The 13,906-nt window shown below is 35.1% G+C and overlaps 1 protein-coding gene across 7 annotated transcripts in view; it reads right to left on the bottom strand.

Annotated features, from left to right (window-relative positions):
- The window catches only part of thrap3a (thyroid hormone receptor associated protein 3a), a 32,801-nt gene extending 27,607 nt beyond the window's left edge, over positions 1-5,194 (bottom strand). For 4 of the 7 annotated variants that reach the window (XR_012392256.1, XR_012392258.1, XM_009292516.4 and 1 more), the window contains exon 1: positions 4,923-5,194. The gene's annotated coding sequence lies outside the window, so the exon portion shown is untranslated. Of the gene's footprint in view, positions 1-685; positions 832-4,922 lie in introns of those variants that run through there. The other 3 variants (XR_012392257.1, XM_068214170.2, XM_073926277.1) reach the window with 1 other exon arrangement.
- Between the last annotated feature and the right edge of the window lie 8,712 nt (positions 5,195-13,906).

The raw sequence follows: 13,906 nt of genomic DNA, 5'->3' as shown, positions 1-13,906 counted from the left end.
CCATTCAATCGAGTGATAACATTCGAATCGACTGATTTGAACAATATATTGGTGTAAAACAAATTACGTTTAGTTTTTAACATGAAGAAGCAATAACTAAAACATAATTTTCAAATCGTGTCACATTCCTTATCATAAGTATTCATGCAAGATCTCAAATAAGACATTTTTAACACCCCAACACTAAGAGTTTCTTTTCTTCAGCACCTGTTTTTACAGATTAGCAAAGCTGGTTTCGGATGCTTAAAATAGAGACAACAGGAAAATAACATGCCACCAGTCACTTTCATCTGTAAACATTATAGCTTCCCTCCAGTAAACGGGGGTCTAATTGACTCATAAGGGGGCAGGAGTCTGATCATGACACATTTATGATAATAAAGACATCTTCACAGGGGTTGCAAAAGTTTGCGGAATTCATTTCGAAGCATAGTACTGTACAGCAGCTGTCTTGTAATCCGTGTTTAGCTGATACTCAATTTTCCTGACAGGATCAATAAAGTATCGGCACGACTATTTGTCCGTCTGGGAGTGGAGTGTGTTTCATAGACTAATCAAAAGGATTTGAAGGCTAAAAATGTCTGCGTCAAACATCTCCGGTGGTCATACCCTTGTGCTTGTGCACACACACGCACACACATCTAGATGCCTCCCAACAGCGACAGCTGCACTTGGTCTTTCTCACCTGTTCGATAAAGGGGGGAAAGTTGATGCAAACAATGGTGCAACCCAACGCGACTGCAATATGCTCCCAACACTCACTCGGGGCGCTCTATCAGCGAGAAAACAGATGCACCACCAGCAGCACCAAAATCCCATTTGTTATCTGCTTTGGACAATCAAGCAAAACAAGTCTCTTGTCAATAGGCACAACAACTGCCACATTCTTTCCAAAACAGATGTAGGAAAACCTGACTGAAGTTGACATAAGAATGACTTTTAAAGGCTTCTGAAGTCAAACTTGATTGATTGTAGAGCTCTGAATTAATGTCTTCAGCAATTCTATTAATATATGAGTTATAGTACCATACCATTGCATGACATCAGAAGAACCTGGGAGGCTCTGTATTTTTTCATTGTGATAAACCCAATAATAGTCTACTTAAAAATTAAAAAGGAATACACAGAAATAAAAAGACTGGTCTGAAACCTAAAATTCTGGATGCACTTGGCTGAACACCGAAATCGAAAATGCTTTGTATTAACTATTTAATAAAATAATATAAAGTAATTTTGTGACACTTTTACTAAATACCTTAAATTATAGTTATTAAAAAAAACATTTTATTTACAGTTGAGTGATGCCATGACAGCCCAGTAGTGCTTTTTCAAGCAGCAGGAATCTATTACATATTCATTCATTCATTCATTTTCTTGTTGGCTCAATCCCTTTAATTAATCCGGGGTCGCCACAGCGGAATGAACCACCAACTTATCCAGCAAGTTTTTACGCAGCTGATGCCCTTCCAGCCGCAACCCATTTCTGGGAAACATCCACTAACACTCATTCACGCAAACTCATACACTACGGACAATTTAGCCTACCCAATTCACCTGTACCGTCTTTGGACTGTGGGGGATCTATTACATATTTTTATTCTATTTGAAAATTTTTATTTGAAAATTATCCTTTCAAAGTATTATTTTGGCAGCATGTGTGCAGTTCATGCAGAGATAAGATAATGTAGATGAGCAGAATATTCACAGAGTGGAATATTGAGCTAATAATCAGAACTTTGACAATGCTGTGTATGCAAGCTAGTCTTTCCACATCCAGATTGAACATCACTTTGCATTGTGCTGTGACTATGGCTGGAGGGAGAGGGAAAGCATGGCTTATTATCATGTTTATGAATATTTTTTTCTCTTCAGGCTAAAAATCGAAAGTGGCTGATAATTTTTGGAAGCAAAAAATGCTGAGGATCCCTGATTAAAAATCACTTAAACATTTAATTATGCAAATTTTATGCTGCAAAAAGGTTTCGTTAATAGTTATTGTGCTGGTAACTTTACTGGTTTGGTGGTGGCAAGTCCTTCAAATTAATTTTGATTTAATTGTTCTTTCAAAACTGCTGCTGGCTGACTGGGCTTATGAATGGATCGTTGGCTCAGAGGATTTGTTCGAGCCCGAAATTATTTTATTAGCAAATTTAGGCAATTTTTTTCAATAGTCTACAGAACAAACCATCAGTATACAATAACTTGCCTAATTACCCTAACATGCATAGTTAACCTAATTAACCTAGTTAAGCCTTTAAATGTCACTTTAAGCTGTATAGAAGTGTCTTGAAAAATATCTAGTCAAATATTATTTACTGTCATCATGGCAAAGATAAAATAAATCAGATATTAGAAATTAGTTATTAAAACTATTATGTTTAGAAATGTGTTAAAATAATCTGCTCTCTGTTTCCCCCAGAAATTGGGGAAACAACAAACACAAGGACTAATAATTCAGACTTGAACTGTATATATGTATATATATATATATATATATATATATATATATATATATATATATATATATATATATATATATAGTCGAGGTTAAAATTATTCATAGTCATATTTTACAGGAATATTCTGTAAATATTAATGTAAATTTACATTTTTTTTTCATTAACGTTTTTTTATTTAAAAACTGAAAAGTAATCCCAAAACACTAGCAATTATATATAAATTATAATTTTGAAATACAAAAAAAAAATTTAAAACATGTATTAAACTGTACAATAAAAACAATAAAATTATGTAAAAATACAGACAATTATTTGCAAAATAAATTTTTTACAGTGTATAAATATAAGCACTTCAAATCATCTCAGTTAGTTTTGCGCTGTTTTTAAACAAACAATAAAAGAATACATAGTGAGTGTTATTGTTAGTCAGTTATACAGATAAAACAGATAAAGATTGCCATTCTTAAAGATGTCTAAAAAAGGTTAGACAGATAATTACACCAGGATAGAACAATAAAGGTGAAATATACAAAAATTCATTAAGAAACAGAACATCAGAGAGTTACACTGAGACACAAATGGTTCTACAACTATTAATGGGAGAATCAATAAAGCCCAACAAAATGTTGTGCCAAAAATGTAACTCACTCAATATTAAAACATTTGTTTATTTAGCTGTTAACTATATAAATTCAGTATCACATTTGCATGCATGCTAATATTCAGGAAAAAAAGCACTATCGCTTGTGTAATGATACATATCATGTCTTATAAATTTATATAAAAGAAGTATGTTTTAATGCTTTTGCTTTGATAATCTGAATCATATAGTGTCACTGTAGCCTTAATTACACAAGCTTTTGGACTCTCAAGACATAACATGACATAACATCAATTTGCACATCAATAAAACAATTACGATTCCTCAGCCGTCAGCCTACTGAACTCAAACCTCAAGTGTTGACCACTAGACACTACCCACTAGATGAACCAACTAACAATTAAAAAAGAACTGAAATCACTCTAACTGAATTTCATTGGTTCTGTATTGTACTTTGCACAGTGACAATAAAGATTATTTTTTTGTCTGTAGGTAGGGAGAGCTTACTTTTTTCATACAAATAATGTGATTAAATTGTCAAATAACATTATAAGAATTCAATAATAACAGTTCATAGAATTTAAGCAGTCTTTTTTAAGTTTTCTAAGGTCAAACACAGTAGACGTGTGAGGTATGACTTTAAAGTTGTGTAAATCTCACCTTTAAGTTTGAACAGAAAAGAGATTAAGTCATATAAGACACAAAACAGCCTAAGAGTAATCTTTTTTCTCATTTTGGTCAAGCCTTTTATACATGGGGTTCAATGTTGGGCTGTAGGCCCTCATTCATTTTGTGATGACTAGCATCTCATCTTGCTGTCATCGCTGCATCTGTTTATTTCACAAGGGAACTCATCAGTTGAAGGTCTCCTCTATTTTAGTCTTATGAGAATGATATTAAATATCTTGGTGTAATGATAACTCAAAGCTTACTCTAGTATGTTTGACAAAACTGAGTTAAAAAAAAATTAGCTGACTTTCCCATTGACATACATAGTGAGCTACTGAAAAGGCAAAAAGAGGTTAACGTCTTATTGTTCCAAGAGCACAGCCAGTAGTAACTAGATAGTCTTATACAACATCTAACCCCAAACAAGAGTTTAGATTAGTTTAAAAAATGTGTTATTAGCATGGTATGACACTGTTCTGATAGACAAAGTTTTTCACACATTAATATTATCCATTATTAAGAAATACCTTATATTTTAAGTATTTTACTACCTGATGTTTCCTATAAATTTTACAAAAGATGGATGGTGTATGTCTATGCTACAATAATGACACAAATAATAAAATGTGTGGTGTAAAGAAAAGTTACATTTTTACATTCAAGGCAAATGAAACACAACCATACACCTAAGGTTAAATACTAAAATGTAATAAAGCTGATTGTAAACTGAAGATTTACATTTTTATTATTTAAATATTTTAATTTCGGCGAGCAATTGTTGTTATTTAAATATCTCTTAAATTCATATAGCTCACCATCCATAAGTAGTGTGTTAATTACCTCAAAAGTAAAAGCTTTATGTTGGAATAGGATTTTCTAAAATGAGCTGTCTGTGTTTTATAATAAATAACTAAAATTCAAAACAACAGTTCTCCTTTACAAAATTGTACATTTGTCTTTTTTTTTACTTGGACATTTTCTCTTTTTTCTTTTTTTCCTTTTACAGAATCTTCCTTTATTTTATTTTTACTTGGGCATTTTTTCTTCTTCTCTTTTTTACCTTTACATGTTTAGTAATAAAACATTCAAATGACAGTAAATGTCTGGAAGATTCACGTGTTAAAGTAAATGTGTTACCATGTTTTAGCAACATTTCTATCCTCATTGGTTTCTTTAAAAATAAAAGTTCTTACCTATAATTCGATTTAGTCCACGATGGGAGGATTCAGCTACTGCCAAATGTTACAGGTCAGTGAAATGGTTTCCTTTCGTTTTGTAAACAATATCATTCACAAGTAACCGCAAAGACGGCGATATCCAGTTCACGTCATCTGAAGTCCGCGTTTAAATCGTTGCGCGTTACAAACAAACCCAATGATTAAAAAAAAGTTTTTAACTCCAAATGACAAACGTGTCGTTTTATATCCTAACCAAACTGCATCTCAACCCGTGAATGGGGTGAACTATTCGAGTCGGGTGATGTAAAGCAGCTTTATGTGCTCACTCAGAGTCACAGAAGGGGGTGTGACACGAGAAGGTGCGCTGCAGCTCCGGCGTGGATACTACAGGCTGAGCGGCTCCAGTTTCTCTCCTGTCAATCAAATTCACTCTGACAGCAGGGCACGCCTCTAAATGAGTTAAAGGAGCAGACGTTTTTATAAACAGCAACTTCAGAATTCATTTATTTTAAAGTACAAAAAATATACAGGGTCACTCATATAAAATAAAGAGTAAAATAATGTAAAAGTTTAAACTGAACTGATAAACTAAATGAAATAAACTAGGCTATTTGATAGAGGGAAAGTTGTATATATTTTTTGTAGTTATATACAATAATCAATATTTAAAGAATCATGTACATGATAACAGGTTGTTTACTGGTTGACCTGCCATTTCTAAAGATTTTAGTTAATTTTAATAAATTTTAATTAATTTTAATATAAATCCATCCATTCCATTTCCACCAAATAATACTTAAAGCATGTATCAAAAGGATCCCTAAGCTAAAATTTCTGAGAATTTATTATATTTTTGTGTTTCGCTCACTGTCAAAAAAGAAATTATTTATGCTTTAAAATTTGCATTGTGTAATTTTGATTTGTGCTTAGACAACTTTTGGAACTGAAAATTGAACTCTGCAGTTTAACAGATTGACTTTTTAAAACATTATTTTTGAAGTTGATAACAATAAAGTGTATTAATAAAATATAGTTTACATAGAAATAAATCTGTAAAATAGCAGAGATTATAAGCTCATTATCCAGATTTTAATTTACCTGACCAACAAAGACAATAAATTGTTTCAAACTACTAAACTTGTCACAAACTATAATAAACTGTTAATTGACATATTTTTCTAGGCATTAATCAACTCAACTTTTTATTATTAAACACTTTCAAACAACCAAAGCGCTGTACATAAAACACAAAATACATACAATCAAAAAGCCCAAATACATAAACTTATGACATATTGATTAAAAGCTAAAGAAAATACAGTAAGTGTGTTGTCAGTGACTTCTAAAATGTCTCCAGAGTAGGAGATGATTTCAAGGATAGTAGAAGATCTTGTGAAAGTCTTGGTGCTGCTACTGAAAGAGCTCCTACACCTTGACATTTCAAGTATGATTGTGAAACTTCCAGATATAGTCGATCCTTAAAGCGAAGAGATCTCACAGGTTGATATATACTAATTACTGAAAGAGAGGACAGACTTCAACTTGACAATAGACCTAAGATAAAAGTCAGTAGGATTTTTAAATGTTTTAAAATAAGCTTCTTCTGCTCACCAAGGCTGCATTTATTTCATCATAAACACAGTACAAATGGTAAAAATGTGAAATGTTATTGCACAACAAAATAACTGTTCAAGCGTAGCTTATCATTTAATTTAATAATTAATTCCAGTGATTTTAATGATGAATTTTCAGCTTGGTGACACGATGACGCAGTGTGTAGCACGATCGCCTCAGAGCAAAAAGGTCCCTGGTTTGAGCCTCGGCTGGGTCAGCTGGAATTTCTGTGTGAAGTTTGCATGTTCTCCCTGTTTTCACGTGGGTTTCCTCCGGGTGCTCCGGTTTCCCCCCACAAGTCCAAAGACGTGGTATAGGTGAATTGGATAAGCTAAATTGTCTGTATATGTGTGTGAATGAGTGTGTATGGATGTTTCTCAGTGATGGGTTTTATATTTATTAGATTAGAATGATTGAATGAATGAACTTTCAGCTTCCTTATTCCAGTCTTCATAGTCTTCCTTTAGAAATCACTTTAATTTGAATTATTCGTGTCATTGTTATTATTACTAGAATTATTATTAATGGTAATTGTAAGAAAAGCAATAATGACTGGCGTAATAATTTAATTTGAAACTACATGCAGTAAGTATGTAATAAATATTTAATAAGTAAGAATTTAACAATTGAACTTTTTTTTACATTTAATAAATGCCGCCTTGATGAACAGAATAGTTGTATTTAAATTATTAAATAATATTATAATTAAAAAAAACCTGACCCCAAACATTTGACCGGTAGCGTACATTTTTTAAATTTAAACTCAAAATCAAAAATAACACCAAGACTTTTCACAGAGGACTATATTTTCACAGAAAGCAATAACAAATTGTAACTAGATATTAAAGTTTGAGGACAAACTTTATGGTGGCTTGAAAAGCCGAATCTGAAAGTTTGAAGTGGTTTTAAAGTGTAAATAGAATGTTAGTATGATTTTAGCTTGAATTAACATATTACTAGCATGAATTAGCATGTTAGTAGCATGATTCTTACATGAATTAGCATGATTCTAGCATGAATTAGCATGTTGTTAGCATGATTCTAGCATGAATTAGCATGTTACTAGCATGATTCTAGCATGAATTAGCATGTTACTAGCATGATTCTAGCATGAATTAGCATGTTGTTAGCATGATTCTAGCATGAATTATCATTTTACTAGGCGGTTGCTAGGGTGTTTTAAGTGGTTGCTAGGTGGTTGCTAAGGTGGTGCAAGGCAGTTGCTAAGGTGGTCTGACTAGTTGCTAGGTGGTTGCTAAGGTGTTGCTAGACGGTTGCTAGGGTGTTTTGAATGGTTGCTAGGTGGTTGCTTAGGTGGTGCTAGGCAGTTGCTAAGGTGTTCTGACTAGTTGCTAAGTGGTTACTAAGGTGTTGCAAGGTGGTCGCTAGGGTATTCTGAGTGGTTGCTAGGTGGTTGCTAAGGTGTTGCTAGGCGGTTGCTATGGTGTTCTGAGTGGTTGCTAAGGTGTTGCTAGGTGGTTGCTAAGGTGTCCTAAGTGGTTGCTAGGTGGTTGCTAGGGTATTCTGAGTGGTTGCTAAGGCGTTGCTAGGTGGTTGCTAGGGTGTCCTGAGTGGTTGCTAGGTGGTTGCTAAGGTGTTGCTAGGTGGTTGCTAGGGTGTCCTGAGTGGTTGCTAGGTGGTTGCTAAGGTGTTGCTAGGCGGTTGCTAGGGTGTTCTGAGTGGTTGCTAGGTGGTTGCTAAGGTGTCCTAAGTGGTTGCTAAGGTGTTGCTAGGCGGTTGCTAGGGTGTAGTAAGTGGTTGCTAGGTGGTTGCTAAGGTGTTGCTAGGCGGTTGCTAGGGTGTTCTGAGTGGTTGCTAGGTGGTTGCTAAGGTGTTGCTAGGTGGTTGCTAAGGTGTCCTAAGTGGTTGCTAGATTGTTGCTAGGGTATTCTGAGTGGTTGCTAAGGTGTTGCTAGGTGGTTGCTAGGGTGTCCTGAGTGGTTGCTAGGTGGTTGCTAAGGTGTTGCTAGGCGGTTGCTAGGGTGTCCTGAGTGGTTGCTAGGTAGTTGCTAAGGCGTTACTAGGCAGTTGCTAGAGTGTTCTGAGTTGTTGCTAGGTGGTTGCTAAGGTGTTGCTAGGTGGTTGCTAAGGTATTCTGAGTGGTTGCTAAGGCGTTGCTAGGCGGTTGCTAGGGTGTCCTGAGTGGTCGCTAGGCCCTTACTAAGGCATTACTAGGCTGTTGCTAGGTGGTTGCTAGGCGGTTGCTAGGGTAATTTGGGTGGTTGCTAGGCAGTTGCTAGGGTACCCTGGTTGGTTACTAGGCAAGCCTCACATACATGCTTGATAAAACATTTATACTTAGTAAGCATTTCTAGCAAGTTACAGTACTTGGCTAGTCAATATTAGCATGTAGCTAGTCACTGCTAGCATGTGTAGCATATAGGAAGTTCCGTTTGCTAGCATGAGTCAAACGAGCCAATCTCCAAGTCTCTACGATGTTCTGATGCTGAGATATAGCTGTTGATGAATGGTTGCTAGGGTATTCTGTTTTGTTGCTATGGGCGAGGTTACAGAGTGAACTTGAATGTGGTTGGTTGTCTTAGTCAAAGAACCAACCCCCATGTCTCTATGACACTGCTTTGCAAAGATATGCATCTTGGCCTATTTTAATGGAAGTCTACGGGACAGTTGCTAGGGTGCAGTATGTGGTAGTTAGGGGTGTGGCTAGAAAGTTAAAAGCTCATCAGTTATTGGCAGTTTGGTAGTCTGAGTCAAATGAGCTCAGCCATTAGTCTGTATGACAGTCTGATGCAGAGTTATGAGCTCACAAAGTTTGATCCCATGTTAAGTCAATGAGAGTCTTTTGTAATGGAAGTCTACGGGACAGTTGCTAGGGTGCAGTATGTGGTAGTTAGGGGTGTGGCTAGAAAGTTAAAAGCTAATCATTTATTGGCAGTTTGGTAGTCTGAGTTAAATGAGCTCAGCCATTAGTCTGTATGACAGTCTGATGCAGAGTTATGAGCTCACAAAGTTTGATCCCATGTTAAGTCAATGAGAGTCTTTTACAATGGAAGTCTACGGGACAGTTGCTAGGGTGCCATAAGTGGTTGCTAGGGAGTGGCTAGTAAGTCTAAAGGTCATCAGTGATTGGCTACTGAGTTGAATGAGGCCTGACTCTAGTCTGTAGGACAGACTGATGCAGAGTTATGAGCTCACAAAGGTTGACTCAATGTTAAGTCAATGGCAGTCTTTTACAATGGAAGTCTATGGGACAGTTGCTAGGGTGCCAAAAGTGGTTGCTAGGGAGTGGCTAGTAAGTTAAAAGGTCATCAGTTATTGGCTGCTGGCTAGACTGAGTTAAATGAGCCCAGTTAGAAGTCTGTAGGACAGTCTGATGCAGAGTTATGAGGTCACAAAGTTTGACCCAATGTTAAGTCAATGGGAATTTTGGGAATTTTCCGGGTCGTTTTTCGGAAAACTGAAAGTCGGATCAGTCGGAAAAGATATAGCAACCCGAGTCAGACCAGTTTGAAGGTTTGACGAAAGTTTGAAGTATGAAGCTTGAAAAGTTTAGGAGGAGATACACTTTAAAATTAGTCTCAGAAGAATAAGAAGAAGAAGAAGAACTAGATTCCTAAAGTTTGAAAACAAACTTTGAGGCTGGCTTGTGAAAGCCTGACGGTAATAGTTTATTTAGTTTAAACAGTTTTAAAAAGTATGAAAAGATAGATAGATAGATAGATAGATAGATAGATAGATAGATAGATAGATGGATTAGCATGTTATTAGCATGATTTTAACGTGAAATAGCATGTTGTTAGCATGATTCTAGCATGAATTAGCATGTTGTTAGCATGATTTTAGTATGAATTAGCATGTTGTTAGCATGATTCTAGCATGAATTAGCATGTTGTTAGCATGATTCTAGCATGAATTAGCATTTACCTAGCATGATTTTAACATGAATTAGCATGTTACTAGCATGATTTTAGCATGAATTAACACGATTCTAGCATGAATTAGCATGTTGTTAGCATGATTCTAGCATAAATTAGCATGTTCTTAGCATGATTCTAGTATGAATTAGCATGTGACTAGCATTTTTATGGCATAAATTAGCATGTGACTGGCATGATTCTAGCATGAATTAGCATGTACCTAGCATGATTTTAACATGAATTAGCATGTTACTACCATGATTTTAGCATGAATTAACACGATTCTAGCATGAATTAGCATGTTGTTAGCATGATTCTAGCATAAATTAGCATGTTCTTAGCATGATTCTAGCATGAATTAGCATGTTACTAGCATGATTCTAGCATGAATTATCATGTTACTAGCATGATTCTAGCATGAATTAGCATGTTGTTAGCATGCTTCTAGCATGAATTAGCATATTACTAGCATGATTCTAGCATGAATTAGCATGTTGTTAGCATGATTCTAGCATGAATTAGCATGTTGTTAGCATGCTTCTAGCATGAATTAGCATGTTACTAGCATGATTCTAGCATGAATTAGCATGTTGTTAGCATGATTCTAACAAGAATTAGCATGTTACTAGCATGATTCTAGCATGAATTAGCATGTTGTTAGCATGATTCTAGCATGAATTAGCATGTTACTAGCATGATTCTAGCATGAATTAGCATGTTGTTAGCATGATTCTAACATGAATTAGCATGTTACTAGCATGATTCTAGCATGAATTAACATGTTGTTAGCATGATTCTAGCATGAATTAGCATGTGGCTAGCATGATTCTAGCATGAATTAGCATGTTGTTAGCATTATTCTAGTATGAATTAGCATGTGGCTAGCATGATTCTAGCATGAATTAGCATGTTGTTAGCATGATTCTAGTATGAATTAGCATGTGACTAGCATGATTCTAGCATAAATTAGCATGTGACTAGCATGATTCTAGCATTAATTAGCATGTAACTAGCATGATTCTAGCATGAATTAGCATGTTCTTAGCATGATTCTAGTATGAATTAGCATGTGACTAGCATTTTTATGGCATAAATTAGCATGTGACTAGCATGATTCTAGCATGAATTAGCATGTAACTAGCATGATAGATAGATAGATAGATAGATAGATAGATAGATAGATAGATAGATAGATAGATAGATAGATAGATAGATAGATAGATAGATAGATAGATAGATAGATAGATAGATAGATAGATGGTGTAAGAGCATGAGTCAAACAAGCCAACCCCCGCCTCTCTACGATGTTCTGATGCTGAGATATAGCTGGTGTTATATCGTTGCTAGGTTAGTCTGTTTTGTTGCTATGGAGTTGATTGACAGCTTAGACTGATGATGTATCAAAGCTTCTTGCCAGTATGAACAGTTAAACACAACCCCCATGTCTCTATCACACTGCAGCATGACAATATCAGTCTGAACCTCTTTAATGGCAGTCTATGGGACAGTTGCTAGGGCGCAGTATCTGGTTGTTAGGGTGTGGCTAGAAAGTTTAAAGGCCATCAGTGATTGGCTGCTGGCTAGACTGAGTTAAATGAGCTCAGCCATTAGTCTGTAGGACAGTTTGATGCAGAGTTATGAGCTCACAAAGATTGATCCAATGTAAAGTCAATGAGAGTCTTTTGCAATGGAAGTCTATGGGACGGTTTCTAGGGTCCAAAAGTGGTTGCTAGGGCGTGGCCAGAAAGATTAAAGGTGATCAGTCATTGGCAGTTTGATAGTCTGAGTTAAATGAGCCCAGTTAGAAGTCTGTGTGACATTCTGATGCGGAGTTATGAGGTCACAAAGTTTGATCCAATGTTACGTCTATGGGATTTTTTCGACGGTCCCGGGACGTTTTTCGGAAAACCGAAAGTCGGATCAGTCAGAAAAGATATAGCAACTCGAGTCAGAATAGTTCGGAGGTCTGACCCGAGTTTGATGGTCATAGCTTGAAAGGCCTAGGACGAGATAGAGTTTAATTTTTAGTCTCAGAAGAAGAATAATAATAATATTAAGTTTAATAGGATAACAGTAGTCTGGCTTGCTACACAAGCCAGCCTAATAACTAGAACCTAAAGTTCGTTGACGAACTTTGATGTTGGCTTGAGAAAGCCAACGTGACTGCGCCGGGGACTCAAAGGCAGTTGGCAGGAAGCACAGCGGTTGAGAAGTGGTTGCTAGGCGGTTGCTAAGATGTTGCTAAGGCATTCCTAGGTAGTTGCTAGGGTGTTCTGAGTGGTTTCTAGGCTGTTGTTAGGGTCCACTGGACTGTTAATCGGAAGGCCTCATTTACATTTTTGATCAAATCGAGAGAGAGAGAGAGAGAGAGAGAGAGATAGAGAGAGGACTGATTTGTTCAGGTTGTTTAATGCAGATCACTATAGTATAGTTAGTATTTATAGTATATATTATAATCTGAACAAAATTACATTATAATAAATATCATATAAAGAAAAATATTAAATTAAAATACTAATGAAACAATAGCACATGCATTTAGTTAATTTGTCTTTTATTTAATCAGTCTTATCAGTTTTGCAGTTAATAAAGAGTACAGTCAATTTACAGTAATTTGCAGCGTTATATATATAGTTATAGTTATATACAGTTTACAGGAAGAAAATCGCATTAAATACAATATTAGGCCATCTTCATCACGTGGTTAATTCTGACCAATGACGTTGTTCCACCCCACTGGCCACTAACACAATGTTATAATCGTAATATTTAATTGTCATCACCTGGGTGATTTTATGTTTTTTTGGTACAGCATAGGCCAAAAGCTTGGCTTTCATTGTCATTATCACAAGTGAGGAGAAGGCTTTTTTGCGGTACAGAATATTCTGTTTTGAAAGAAATATCTGAAGTAAACTTATGTTTTTGCCAACATAAAAGGGGGATAAAAAATAATCCTTATAACCCTTACCATAAATGTGTGTGTGTGTATATATATATATATATCTGATAATATTTTTTCTTCTTGAGAAAGTCTTATTTGTTTTATTTCGGCTAGAATAAAAGCAGTTATTAATTATTTAAAAACCATTTTTGGGACACAATTATTATCCCCTTTAAGATATTTTTTTTTGATAATCTACAGAACAAACCATCGTTATAAAATAACTTGCCTAATTACCCGAACCTGCCTAGTTACCCTTATTAACCTAGTTAAGCCTTTAAATGTGACTTTAAGCTGTATAGAAGTGTCTTGAAAAATATCAAGTCAAACATTATTTAATGTCATCATGGCAAAGATAAAATAAATCAGTTATTAGAAATAGGTTTTTAAAACTATTATGCTTAGAAATGTGCTGAAACAATCTTCCCTCCATTAAACAGAAATTGGGGAAAAAATAAACAGGGGAGCTAATAATTCTGACATCAACTGTATGAATATATATATATATATATATATATATATATATATATATATATATATATATATATATATATATATATATATAT

Source organism: Danio rerio, chromosome 16 (genome assembly GCF_049306965.1).
Source record: "Danio rerio strain Tuebingen ecotype United States chromosome 16, GRCz12tu, whole genome shotgun sequence".
Lineage (NCBI taxonomy): Eukaryota > Metazoa > Chordata > Actinopteri > Cypriniformes > Danionidae > Danio > Danio rerio.
The sequence above is the reverse complement of the archived record's forward strand: the minus strand, read 5'-3'. Positions and strand labels throughout refer to the sequence as shown.